This window comes from Pituophis catenifer, unplaced genomic scaffold (assembly GCF_029215685.1).
Source record: "Pituophis catenifer annectens isolate HBS135680 unplaced genomic scaffold, rPitCat1.0.hap2 SCAF_15, whole genome shotgun sequence".
In the NCBI taxonomy this organism is placed as follows: Eukaryota; Metazoa; Chordata; class Lepidosauria; order Squamata; family Colubridae; genus Pituophis; species Pituophis catenifer.
The window spans coordinates 2,905,710-2,918,102 of record NW_027256895.1 but is presented as its reverse complement, the minus strand read 5'-3'; the positions used below and the strand labels follow the sequence as shown (position 1 = coordinate 2,918,102).

The 12,393-nt window shown below is 47.8% G+C and overlaps 1 pseudogene; it reads left to right on the top strand.

The window, feature by feature from the left end:
* LOC139324786 (polyunsaturated fatty acid lipoxygenase ALOX15B-like) overlaps positions 1 to 10,119 on the top strand; it is a 38,821-nt pseudogene extending 28,702 nt beyond the window's left edge.
* The last annotated feature ends 2,274 nt before the right edge of the window (positions 10,120 to 12,393 follow it).

The window sequence follows — 12,393 nt, the reverse complement described above, 5'->3', positions numbered from 1 at the left end:
CTTTCTGAAGCCACCCTCTTGACCTTCGGTCTTTCTGAAGCCACCCTCTTGACCTTCGGTCTTTCTGAAGCCACCCTCTTGACCTTCTGGTCTTTCTGAAGCCATCCTCTTGACCTTCTGGTCTTTCTGAAGCCACCTCTTGACCTTCTGGTCTTTCTGAAGCCACCTTCTTGACCTTCTGGTCTTTCTGTTGTGGGCTGCATTTTTGACAGTGAGGGTTGGCTGGTTTTCAGATGATAGCAAGGAACTCTCTAACTTCTTTCTTTCTTTCTTTCTTTCTCTGTCTCTCTCTTTCTTTTTCTCTCTGTCTCTGTCTCTCCCTTCCCCTCCCTCCCTCCCCCCCACTCTCTTTCTCTCTTTCTTCTGTTTAAAGAAGGGGAATATCTTCATAGTGGACTACAAGATCCTCCAAGGAATCCCGACCAACGTCATCCAAGGGGAACAGCAGTACCTGGCTGTCCCTTTGTGCCTGTTCCACCAGACATCTTCTGGCAATCTCGTACCGATAGCAATCCAGGTAAAACAAAACAGTGAAAATTGATCGTAAGTACCCTTTTTTTCAGCGCCATTGTGACTGTGAACGGTCACTAAATGAATGGTCGTAAGTGGACGGCTACCTAGAACGGTCCACTGTTCTATAAATCATCACCGTCATTTAACGAGCCCATCATCCCTCGCGGGTTGGCGTCTGGGCAACTGAATGGAGTTAGCAGAGTGTTTTTTACTGGCCGGATGCCCTTCCCTGTCGCCATTGCGGAGTTTTGTTCAGCAGATATATTCTCATCGTGCCCAGAGAGAGAAATATCTGCTTCTACCTGGGATCGAACTCCCAGCCTCCGGATTGTGAGGTGAGAGCTCCACCTCTAGGCCATCATCATCCTCTTTTAACAACCTCATAATCCTTTGTGGGGTGGAGTCTGGGCGACTGAATGGAGCTGAGTGTTTTACTGACCGGATGCCCTTCGTGTCACCAATACGGAGTTTTGTTCAGCAGATATATTCTCATCGTGCCCAGAGAGAGAAATATCTGCTTCTACCTAGGATCGAACTCCCAGCCTCCCGATTGTGAGGCGAGAGCTCCCCCTCTAGGCCACCGCACCACTCCTCTCCCCTGTTCTATAAATGTTCTGGTAAAGCAATCAGTGACGCGAAGGGTGAGGAAATGTCATTTTTTTTCAATCTCCTTGTTCATTCATCCTTTTTTCTACCCCTGTCGTTCTTTGTATTCTTCCTTCTCGCAGCTCAGCCAAATCCCGGGTGCCGAGAGTCCCATTTTCCTTCCCAGTGACTCGCACTGGGATTGGACCTTGGCTAAGATGTGGGTCCGCAATGCCGATTTCCAGGTCCACCAGAACATCTCCCACCTGCTGAAGACCCATCTGATGGCCGAGATCTTCACCATGGCCACTCTACGGCACTTCCCCATGTGCCATCCAGTGTTCAAGGTAGGGCACAATGGAGACAGATCACTGGGGGGGGGATTTCACATGAATTGTGACGCAGGTAAACAGGAATATTGTCACTGGATTCGTCCAGCTTCCCCATAATGCGAGGTTTGGGGTGGCTGTCCATGAAACGAATACAACTAAGCTTAGTGCACAACTTGATATGAAATAACGAGGGACACCCTATTTGAATAATAATGACCCAAATAATCATAAAACCATAGCAAAAGGAAGCAAAATAGTCCCAATACGGGACTATTGGTGTCAGGTTTCAGTGTCGTCTCAAATAAATTGCATTTCCAAACAAATAGTCTTTGATGAAATCTTTCATTTATTAAGCACGACAATCTGTCCCCCCGACTTCGTCGTAGCCAGCACTGACTTCCTGACCCCAAACCTTCCCTTTCCGTTCCCCAATTCTCTGCGTCTCATTGGCCATTTTCCAAGTCACTCTCCCCATATCTACTACTTCAGCTCCCAGGAATGTCCCCCCTCCCATCCCATCTCCTAGGGGAGATTATCTTCAGGGAAAATAAGTAGGTGAAAAGTCAAGCGTCCTCTTGCCAGCTGCCCCCTCTTCTCCTCCTTATGTCAGCACTGGAACGAATGTAGTTTGGAGTGCTGACATCAGGTGCAATCCCAAAATATCTGGAAACGCCTCTTGAACGCCATCGGCATAGACAAAATCCCCATCGGTCAATTGTGAACAGAAGGAAAACTGGGAACGGCAATGACAGAATCCCCATCGGTCAATTGCAAAAAGGCAGCTTGATTGAGAAGGTATTGGCAAAATCCCTGTCAGTCAATTGCAAAAGGATCTTTGCTTAGAACGGCATTAATAGAATCCCTGTCAGTCAATTGCAAAAGGCAGCTTGACCTGAACAGTATTGACAAAATCCCTGTCTGTCAATTGCAAAAAGAAACTTTGCTTGGAATGACATTGACAGACCCTTGGTCAATTACAAAAGGCAGCTTGACTGAGAAGGTATTGGCAAAATCCCTGTCAGTCAATTGCGAAAGGATCTTTGTTTGGAATGGCATTGACAAAATCCTCATCGGTCAATTGCAAAAGGCAACTTTGCTTGGAATGACATTGACAGACTCTTGGTCAATTGCAAAAGGCAGCTTGACTGAGAAGGCATTGACAAAATCCCTGTCAGTCAATTGCAAAAGGCAGCTTAACTCGGAAGGGCTGACATTCCATGACGTGGCCTTCAACCTCATCAAACATCCACATCTGCCTATCCTGGGTCCTTGGAAAGGACCCAATAGGTGGATAAAAAAGGCCCTCTCCAGGACCCTCCTCTCTGGCAATGCCTCAGGTGTCTCCCGAAGGAGAAGAGATTGGCCAGGAGCCAGGTATCTCCGAACAGTCGCAGTCGGACAGTGATGGAGATGAGTCTTGGCTGGATCCACGCCAGCGTCGGAGAGACAAGCGCATGCAGCAGAAAAGGAGGCGTGCCAGAGATTAAGCTGAGTCACTGGACCACACCCCACAGGGGATAAAAGGGGGTGTGGTGGCCATTCAGGCTCTGTGACGGACAAAACTAAACAATTAGTGAGTTACATTGTATCTCTGAAACTACGTCATCTGCCTGCCTTGGATTTAATACGGACTGGACTTGACAATTCTGTGGCTTTGTGTATTTGTTTTGGTTTATCTGACGGAGGAGGAACACCTCCCTCTGTGAGTAACGTTCTTGGCAAGCAGCTACTGGGTTGCTGCCAATCCTGTTATCAAAGGAATTTATTGTCTGCAAGTTTTATTTAACTCCCGGCTGACTGTTTGTGTGCGTGTGTGAGACGGGGACAGAACATCCTATTCACCTGGTAGGTTCAGATACCTACCTTCATTGCTTCTCCTCCTCCTCCTCTGCAGCTCCTGATTCCACACATAAGATACACGCTCCAGATCAACATATTAGCCAGGATCCGTCTGATCAGGAAAGGTGGCATGATGGATCAGGTAAGGTGGACCTTCTGGGGCAGTTTCTCTGCCTGGTCTCTTTTTATCCCTGCACTTCTCCATTCCTTCTCTTTTTTGGATTCCACAACAGTTTTAACAAAGAAAGGGTTTAAAGGCATTTGAGCAACAATTAAGCTCATGTCGAGTTCAATTCGTCCTCAAGTGAAGCTTGGGTAGTGGGTAGTCCTCGGTTTACGGCCATTCATTTAGTGCAGTTATAAAAGCACTGATAAAACCTCCCAGAGCCCTCTGAGAGGGAGATGGGTGGCTAAGAAGCTTGATAGATAGATGACGGACGGACGGGTGAGCAGATAGATGTTAGGTAGGTAGGTAGGTAGGTAGAGAAATGGATGGATAGGTAGGTAGGAAGGTAGGTAGAGAGATGGAGCTTGATAGATGATGGATGGATGGATGGATGGAGAGAGAGAGAGAGAGAAAGATGGATGATAGGTAGGTAGGTAGAGATATGGCTGGAACTTAAATGATGGAGGGAAGGATGGATAGATAGGTAGAGAGAGAGGTGGATGGATGGATGGATGGATGGATAGGTAGGTTAGGTAACTAGAGAGAGGGATGGAGCTTGATAGATGATGGATGGATGGATGGAGAGAGATGGATGATAGGTAGGTAGGTAGAGATATGGCTGGAGCTTAAATGATGGAGGGATGGATAGATAGGTAGATAGGTAGATAGATGGATGGTTGAATGGATGGATAGGTAACTAGAGAGAGGGATGGAGCTTGATAGATGATGGATGGATGGATGGAGAGAGAGATGGATGATAGGGTGGATGGATGGATAGGTAGATGGATGGATGGATGGATAGATAGGTAGCTAGAGAAATGGATGGAGCTTCATAGATGATGGATGGATGGATGGATGGATAGATAGATAGATAGATAGATAGATAGATGATGGATAGATAGATAGATAGATAGATGATGGATGGAGAGAGAGAGGGATGGATGATAGGTAGGTAGGTAGAGATATGGCTGGAGCCTAAATGATGGAGGGATGGATAGGTAGGTAGGTAGATAGGTAGAGAGAGAGCGATGGATGGAGCTTGATAGATGATAGATGGATGGATGGATGGAGAGAGAGAGATGGATGATAGGTAGATAGAGATATGGATGGAACTTGAATGATGGATGGATGGATAGGTAGGTAGGTAGAGAAATGGCTGGAGCTTAAATGATAGATAGGTAGGTAGGTAGATAGGTAGGGAGAGAAATGGATGGAGCATGATGGATGGATGGATAGATGTATGGATAGTTAGGCAGGCAGGCAGGCAAGCAGAGAGGGATGGATCTTGATAGATGATGGACGGACAGACAGAGACAGATAAACAGACAGTGATCTATGACTAGTCCTCCTAGTTACAAATTGTAAGTATCCCCAACGGGTCACATGATCAAAATTTAGGCCTTGGCCACCAGCATGTATTTATGACGGTCGCAGTGTCCCGGGGGGGGGTGTCCAGCTTTTGCGACCTTCTGACGAGCAAACTCAACGGGGGAATCCAGATTCACTTAACAACGGTATCACTTACTTAAACTGCGGCAGCGATTCCGTTAACAGTTGTGGCGAGCAAGGCCACCAAACCGGGGGGGGGGCAGAATTCGCTTAACCACCCTCTCGCTAGGCAATGGTACGTTGAGCTCACGGACTACCCGTGAGCAACTCAACCTTCTCCCTCTTGCAGGCCACCTCAGCCGGATTTGAAGGGATCGGTTCCTTGGTGAGCCGAGGGGTTCAACAGTTGACCTACTCTTCGCTCTGCCTGCCGGAGGACATCAAGGCTCGTGGAGTTGACTCTGTCGCCAACTATTATTATCGAGATGATGCCACCAAGATCTGGGCTGCCATAGAGAGGTGAGGTCTGGTCTTGGTTTTCTGAAGACGTTCTCGGATGTCTCCATGATCAACCACAGGTTTCTTGGGAACTGTTAGAAATTCTGTTTATATATATGATCAAACAGAGTACAGTCACCATGTGCTTTACTGCTTAACTGTTTTAACAGGAAACTCTACTAGAGCATACACTGTAGATCCAAACTTGTAAACACTGCCATTTACTGGCAGAACACAACTGTGGTTGTTGCACATAAAATACCATTTCAACCAAATGTATTCCGACAGGAACACAATGTCTCAACGTCTTGCTATTGTCTTCTTCTGCCAAATAAGAACTTGGTATTTCGTGATATCTTTCCATCCAAATCTAACTTGCCTGGGTTTTTTCATATTAGTTCCGGTCCACCCAGAGAGGATACGTACAGATAGTCCTCGACTTACAACAGTTCATTTAAAGACCATTCGTGGTGTCCAGTGATTTATGACCGTTTTTCACATGACCATTGTACTATATTCAAAATTCAGATGCATGGCAACTGGCTCGTATTCATGACGGTCGTAGCATCCCAAGGTCACATTATCAAAATTCGGATGCTCATATTTAGGACGATCGCAATGTCCCGGGGCCACGTGATCCGCTGTTACGACCTTCCGACAAGCAAAGTCAACGGGGGGGAAGTCAGATTCCCTTAACAGCCGTGTGACTAACTTAACTACTGCAAGGATTCATTTAACAACTGAGAAAGGTCATAAAACGGGGCAAAACTCACTCAAACAACTGTTTCATTTAGCAACGGAAATTTGGGGCTCCATTGTGGTCGTAAATTGAAGATTAGCTGTAGCCGGATCAAATGAACCTCCCCCTCCAGCTGAGTCTGAATGAGTTTGTGATCATGAAGTCCATCCTGGGAGACTTCAAAGATTAACCAGGTTAATCTGATCCAAAGACTAACCAGGTTCAAATCTTCCTAGCTTCTAAACCCAGTCAAGCATGGCTTAACCTTGCAGAGGAAGGACCAGAAAGAGAATAATGAAGCAGTCAAAACAATCAGAAATCTGAATGGGGAATCGAGAGGAAGGCAGGTGACTCTGTTGTGGCCCACCAGCTGCCAGCGGAGCTGGGGGCAGACTCGGATGATGAGGAGGTTGGGGAGGAACGTGGGCCAGCGGGGAAGGCTCTGATGGATGCTCTGCGACGGACGCAGAGATAGAGCTAGGGCCGTCCGACATTTCCCAGCCGCCGGAGAGGCAGCTGCCTTTGGAGGCTGAGATGAGTGAGGAGGAAGAATAGCTGGGGCCTGTTCCAGATGCACGTGGTATGCACAGAGCAGTTAGGAGAGGGGAGCAATGGAGGACAAGGAGTCGACTTGGGAAGCAAAGCACACGCGGACGCTGAATGGCCCCTCCCTGGCTGGGGAAATAAATAGAAGGAAAGGGGAATGGTGGTTGTAGGAGACAACCGTTCGTATTTCTGGAGATTTTGCTTATTGTGTTTTGTGCCACAAAAAATGCTCGCCAGAACTTAATTTGCAGCCTTTCGGCTGGGAGCTCACAGCCTGGCAATTATCGCAAGGAACTGATCAGGTCTGTTACTACAGTTAACTCCTTGCCTGGACTTTTCGGTGGGTGGATGCCATTAATTCACAAGACGTAAATAAAAAGGTTTTTTTTCATGACCAGGAGTCTGTTTCTTGCTTCTGCTAAGACTGAGTCAGAAAAGACTCTTGGTCAAGTCTGTTGGTCTAGTTTTGGTCTTCAGCCACCCAACTTCCATTTGGAGGGTCTACGTCTTCTATTTTTCTCCACCTGTTGGGACCACCAGACGGACTTGACTCTCTTCGTCCTTCGACTGGCGATTCTGGGAATCGAAGCCCAACGTGTGGTCCGAGGTCCACCAGGTTGGTGGAAAGCTGTCTTGAGAAGACTTTCCAACTCAATGTCCTTGTTCTTCCAGCTTCGTAGCAGGCTTTGTCAGATACTATTACTGGAATGATGACCGGATCAGAGGAGATTCCGAACTCCAGGCCTGGGTTTTGGAGATCTTCAAGGAAGCGTTCCAAAGCCGAGAGGCGTCGGGGGCTCCCTCAACTCTGGCGACCGCGGAGGAGCTCACCAAATTCCTGACCGTGGTCATTTTTACCTGTTCAGCTCAACACGCTGCAGTCAACAGTGGGCAGGTGAGAAGCATCCTACCTTAGATAGTAGCATAACAAAGTAACAGAGATGGAAGGGACCTTGGAGGTCTTCTAGTCCAACCTTCTCCTCAACCAGGACACCATAACATTTCAGACAAAGGATTGTCCAGTCTCTTCTTAAAATCCTCCAGTGTTGGAGCACCCATAACTTCTGAAGTTCCACTGGTTAATTGTTCTCACTGTCAGGGAATTTCTCCTTAGTTCTAGGTTGCTTCTCTCCTTGATTACTTTCCATCCGTTGCTTCTTGTCCTACCCTCAGGTGCTTTGGGGAACAGGTGGACTCCCTCTTCTTTGGGGACAGCCCCTCCAAATATTGGAAGACCAGCCATCAAGCTTAGAGAGCACCAAGGACCCCACAGGTCTCCCCCTCCTCCTCCTTCTTCCTCTTCCTCCTCTTCTTCTGTTTCTTCCTCCTTTTCTTCCTCTTCTTCTCCTCCTCCTTCCTCTTCCTCCTCCTCTTCTTCTACTTCCTCCTCCTCTTCCTTCTTCTTCTTCTCTTCTCTCCTTTTTCTTTCTCCTCTTCCTCCCTCTCCCCCTCCCCCCTCCTCCTTCTCCTTCTCCACCACACTTTTTCCTTCTCCTCCTCCTCCTCCTCCTTCTCTCCACAAACCCACCTCCCTTCCAGCACTGATGATACTCTCTAGTCGGGTCAGGAAACGTCAACAAGAATACAACCCAGCTCAGGCATCACCACGGACTCCATAATTCAACCCTGAGCTACGAACCTTATCGCTAATTGTCCTGACAATTTTCAACCCTCTCCCCCTTCCTTTGTGGCCTCCAACCTGGAACATTTGGGCCCAAAATTTCAGTATGATCTTCATTCATGACAAGGGAAATCATAGCCAGTCTAATCTCTTGCAAATTGGCCCCCAAACCTCAGCGCGTTTACAGGAAACACCTGCCCTGATCGTTGCAGGGTGGGCGTTGCAAACTCTCAGCTCACCTGGCCTCTCTCTCTCTCTCTCTCTCTCTCTCTCGTTCTCAGTTTGACTACGGCGCCTGGATGCCAAACGTCCCCACGACCATGAGGAGACCCCCGCCAACTGTGAAGGGCTCCGCGTCACTGGAGGGCATCCTCAAGACTATTCCGCAGGTCAACGTTACCTGCATTGCTCTCTCTTCCCTCTGGCTCCTGAGCAACGAAGCCGGGGATCGGGTAAGTGGCGGGGATACCCGATCCAGAGGAGGGAAAGGACTGCGGGAGTCGACGTAGGCTTCGAGATACCACTTCGGTGTTTGGATGTACACTGAGAGCTTATGCACCGGAGACAAATTCCTTGTGGGTCCAATTACAAGGTTACAAGGGAGGGAAGGAGGGAGGGAGAAAGGAAGGAAGGAAGGAAGAAAAAGGGATGGAAGGAAGGAAAGGAAGAAAGGAAAGGGCAAAAGAAAATAGAAAGAAAGGGAGGGAAGGAAGGAGGAAAGGAAGAAAGGAAGAAAAAGAAAGAAGGGAAGAAGGGAAGGAAGGAAAGAAAGAGCAAAAGAAAAAGTGAGAAAGAGAAAGAAAGAAAGGGAGAGAAGGAAAGAAAGAAGAAAGAAAGGAAAGGGTGAAAAAAAGAAAGAAAGAAGAAAAGAAAGGAAGAAAGAAAGAAAGAAAGGGAGGGAGGGAAGGAAAGAAAGCGAAAGAAAAAGACCAAAAGAAAGAAAGGGAGAGAAGGAAAGAAAGAAGGAAGGAAGGAAAGGGTGAAAAAGAAAGAAAAGAAAGAAAGAAAAAAGGGGGAGGGAAGGAAGGGAGGGAGGAAAGGAGGAAAGGAAGAAAGGAAAAAAGAAAGGGAGAAAGAAAGAGAAAGAAAGAAGGAGGGAAGGAAGGAAAGAAAGCGAAAGAAAAAGAGCGAAAGAAAGAAAGGGAGAAGGAAAGAAGGAAGAAAGGAAAGGATGAAAGAAAAAAAAGAAAGGGAGGGGAGGGAGGGAGGAAAGGAAAGGAAGGAAGAAAAAGAAAGGAAGAAAAGAAAAAGAAAAAAGAGAAAGAGAAAGAAGGAAAGAAAGAAAGAAAGAAAGAAGAAAGAAAGAGCAAAAGAAAGGAGAAAGGAAGGAAGGAAGGCCCTCCCTCCTTCTTTCCTTCCTTCCTTCCTTCTTTCTTTCCTCCCTTCCTTCCTTCTTTCTTTATTTCTCTCTCTCTCTCTCTCCCTCCCTCCCTCCCTCTCTATCACACGATCAAGGGGATGCTGCAAAGGTCGTCCCTGTGAAAAAACGGTCATAAGTCAAGGACTCCTTTTTAAAACTTGGAACGGTCCCTCAAGGAACGGGTCGTAAGTCGAGGTCTGCCTGCCTAAAACGATTTCTCCCCTGTTTTTCAGGGTCTCTCCTCTGAAACCTCTATTCCCTCAGGCGCACCTCAAAAGATATTTGATCTAATTTCCCGCCAGAAAAACGGCGACGGGAGCGCCAGGCTTACGAGCCAGGCCGTTGTTCCGGGCGAACGGTGCGGGTGGTTTTTGCCGCTCGAAATGTTTTCTCCTCATAAATCTTTTCCAGAGACCGTTGGGGTTCTACCCAGAGCACCATTTCGTGGAAGAGGAACCCAAGAGGCTGATGGAGACGTTTCAAAACCGCCTGGCGGCCATTTCCGAGGAAATCGACCAGCGGAACCAGTCGTTGGCTCTCCCCTACGATTACCTCAACCCGCCTTGCATTGAGAACAGTGTCTCCATCTAGATTTGGGGATGGAGACGATGAAATCCAGAGATCTGGAGTTCAGCCTCCACCTGATTGGCCCATCCGGCGGGCTTCTTTCTGGAATAACAAAGACTGGAAGGGACCTTAGAGGTCTTCTAATCCAACCCGTGCTCGAGCGGATACCCTGCGGGACAAACGGCGGTCCAGTCTCTTCTTGAAGACCTCCAATGATGGAGCAACCCACAACTTCTGGTGGCAGGCAGTTCCACTGGCTAATTGTCCTCCCTGACAGGAAATTTCTCCTTAGTTCTAGCTTGCTTCTCTCCTTGGTTAGTTTCCATCCGTTGCTTCTCCTCCTGCCTTCGGGGGCTTTGGAGAATAGGTTGACCCCCTCCCCCGCTCTTCTTTGTGATAGCCCCCCAAATATTGGAAGACTGCCCTAATCCTTCTCTTTGTTAGATTAGACCAGGGGTGTCAAACTCAAAGGTGCTTAAATCTGGCCCGCAAGGCCGGCCTGCAAATATCAAAGGACCAGCCTGTGGTACCTCTGCGGGCTAAAATGGGCTGCGTGGGGTCCCGCGTGGAGTTTCCGCAGGGCCCGTTTTCGGCCAGTAGAGTGCTGCAGGAGGACCGGATTGAATTGGATTACAATTATGGGGCCTCACGTAAGTGCCTGATCTGGATAGAAAACAAGCAGCATCCTATGTTACTACTACAGTTTAATGCCGGATTTTACATACTCTGTAGGTCAGGGATCAGCAACCTGCGGCTCTGGAGCTGCATGTGGCTCTTTCACCCCTCTGCTGCGGCTGAAAAATGCATCTGAGCCTGTGTCAAATGCCCACCATGGCCACGACTTGGGGACTTCAACTCCCAGAATCCTCAGCCGCTTTAAGCCTTGTGGACTCCAACTCCCAGAATTCCTTAGTCACTTTTAAGCCTTGTGGACCCCAACTCCCAGAATTCCTCAGCCGCTTTAGGACTTGTGGACCCCAACTCCCAGAATTCCTCAGCCGCTTTAGGACTTGGGGACTTCAACTCCCAGAATTCCTCAGTTGCTTTAAGCCTTGTGGACTTCAACTCCCAGAATTCCTCAGCCCCTTTAGGACTTGTGGACTTCAACTCCCAGAATTCCTTAGTCACTTTTAAGCCTTGTGGACCCCAACTCCCAGAATTCCTCAGCCGCTTTAGGACTTGTGGACTTCAACTCCCAGAATTCCTTAGTCACTTTTAAGCCTTGTGGACCCCAACTCCCAGAATTCCTCAGCCCCTTTAGGACTTGTGGACTTCAACTCCCAGAATTCCTTAGTCACTTTTAAGCCTTGTGGACCCCAACTCCCAGAATTCCTCAGCCGCTTTAGGACTTGTGGACTTCAACTCCCAGACTTCCTTAGTTACTTTTAAGCCTTGTGGACCCCAACTCCCAGAATTCCTCAGCGCCTTTAGGACTTGTGGACTTCAACTCCCAGACTTCCTTAGTTACTTTTAAGCCTTGTGGACCCCAACTCCCAGAATTCCTCAGCGCCTTTAGGACTTGTGGACTTCAACTCCCAGAATTCCTTAGTTACTTTTAAGCCTTGTGGACCCCAACTCCCAGAATTCCTCAGCCGCTTTAGGACTTGTGGACTTCAACTCCCAGAATTCCTCAGCCGCTTTAAGTCTTAAAAGTAACTGAGGCATTGTGGGAATTGAAGTCCACAAGTCTTAAAGTAGCTGAGGAATTCTGGGAGTTGAAGTCCACAAGTCTTAAAAGTCGCCATGTTTGGAGACCTCTGGTCCAGACCTTCCAGTTCCTGCAACCATTCATCATATGTTTTATCCTGCAGCCCCCCTGGAACTTCAAACCCCTCAAATATGGGGTTCTGTACCTTTGCACTGAAATTCAGCACCACAACAACAAAAATCAGCTTTTTTCCCCACCCGAATATTTGCTGAAGGCCAGTCCACTCATCCTTACCGGAAACCTGATAGATTTGGTAGCTCTTAAGCATGGAGGATGTTGAGTTCGGATCTTGTTCTGGGTGCTTCTGTCCTACAAATATTGTACTCGTTGGTGGATCCCTCAAGAGAGTAGACCTCTTTGAGAAGAGGTAGCTTGGTCTATCATGAAGAATGACTTGGCTTGGGGACGGGGGAATTTGCCCACGGTATCAAAGAAAACCAAGATGGCGGCCGCAATCACGAGATCAAATCTTTGTCTAATGTAGGTAATAGTAACCATTCATTTAGTGACCATTCCAAAGTTACAACGGCAAGAATAAAAAGTGGCTTAGAACAGTGATGGCTAACCTTTTTGCCATTGCATGCCAGGAG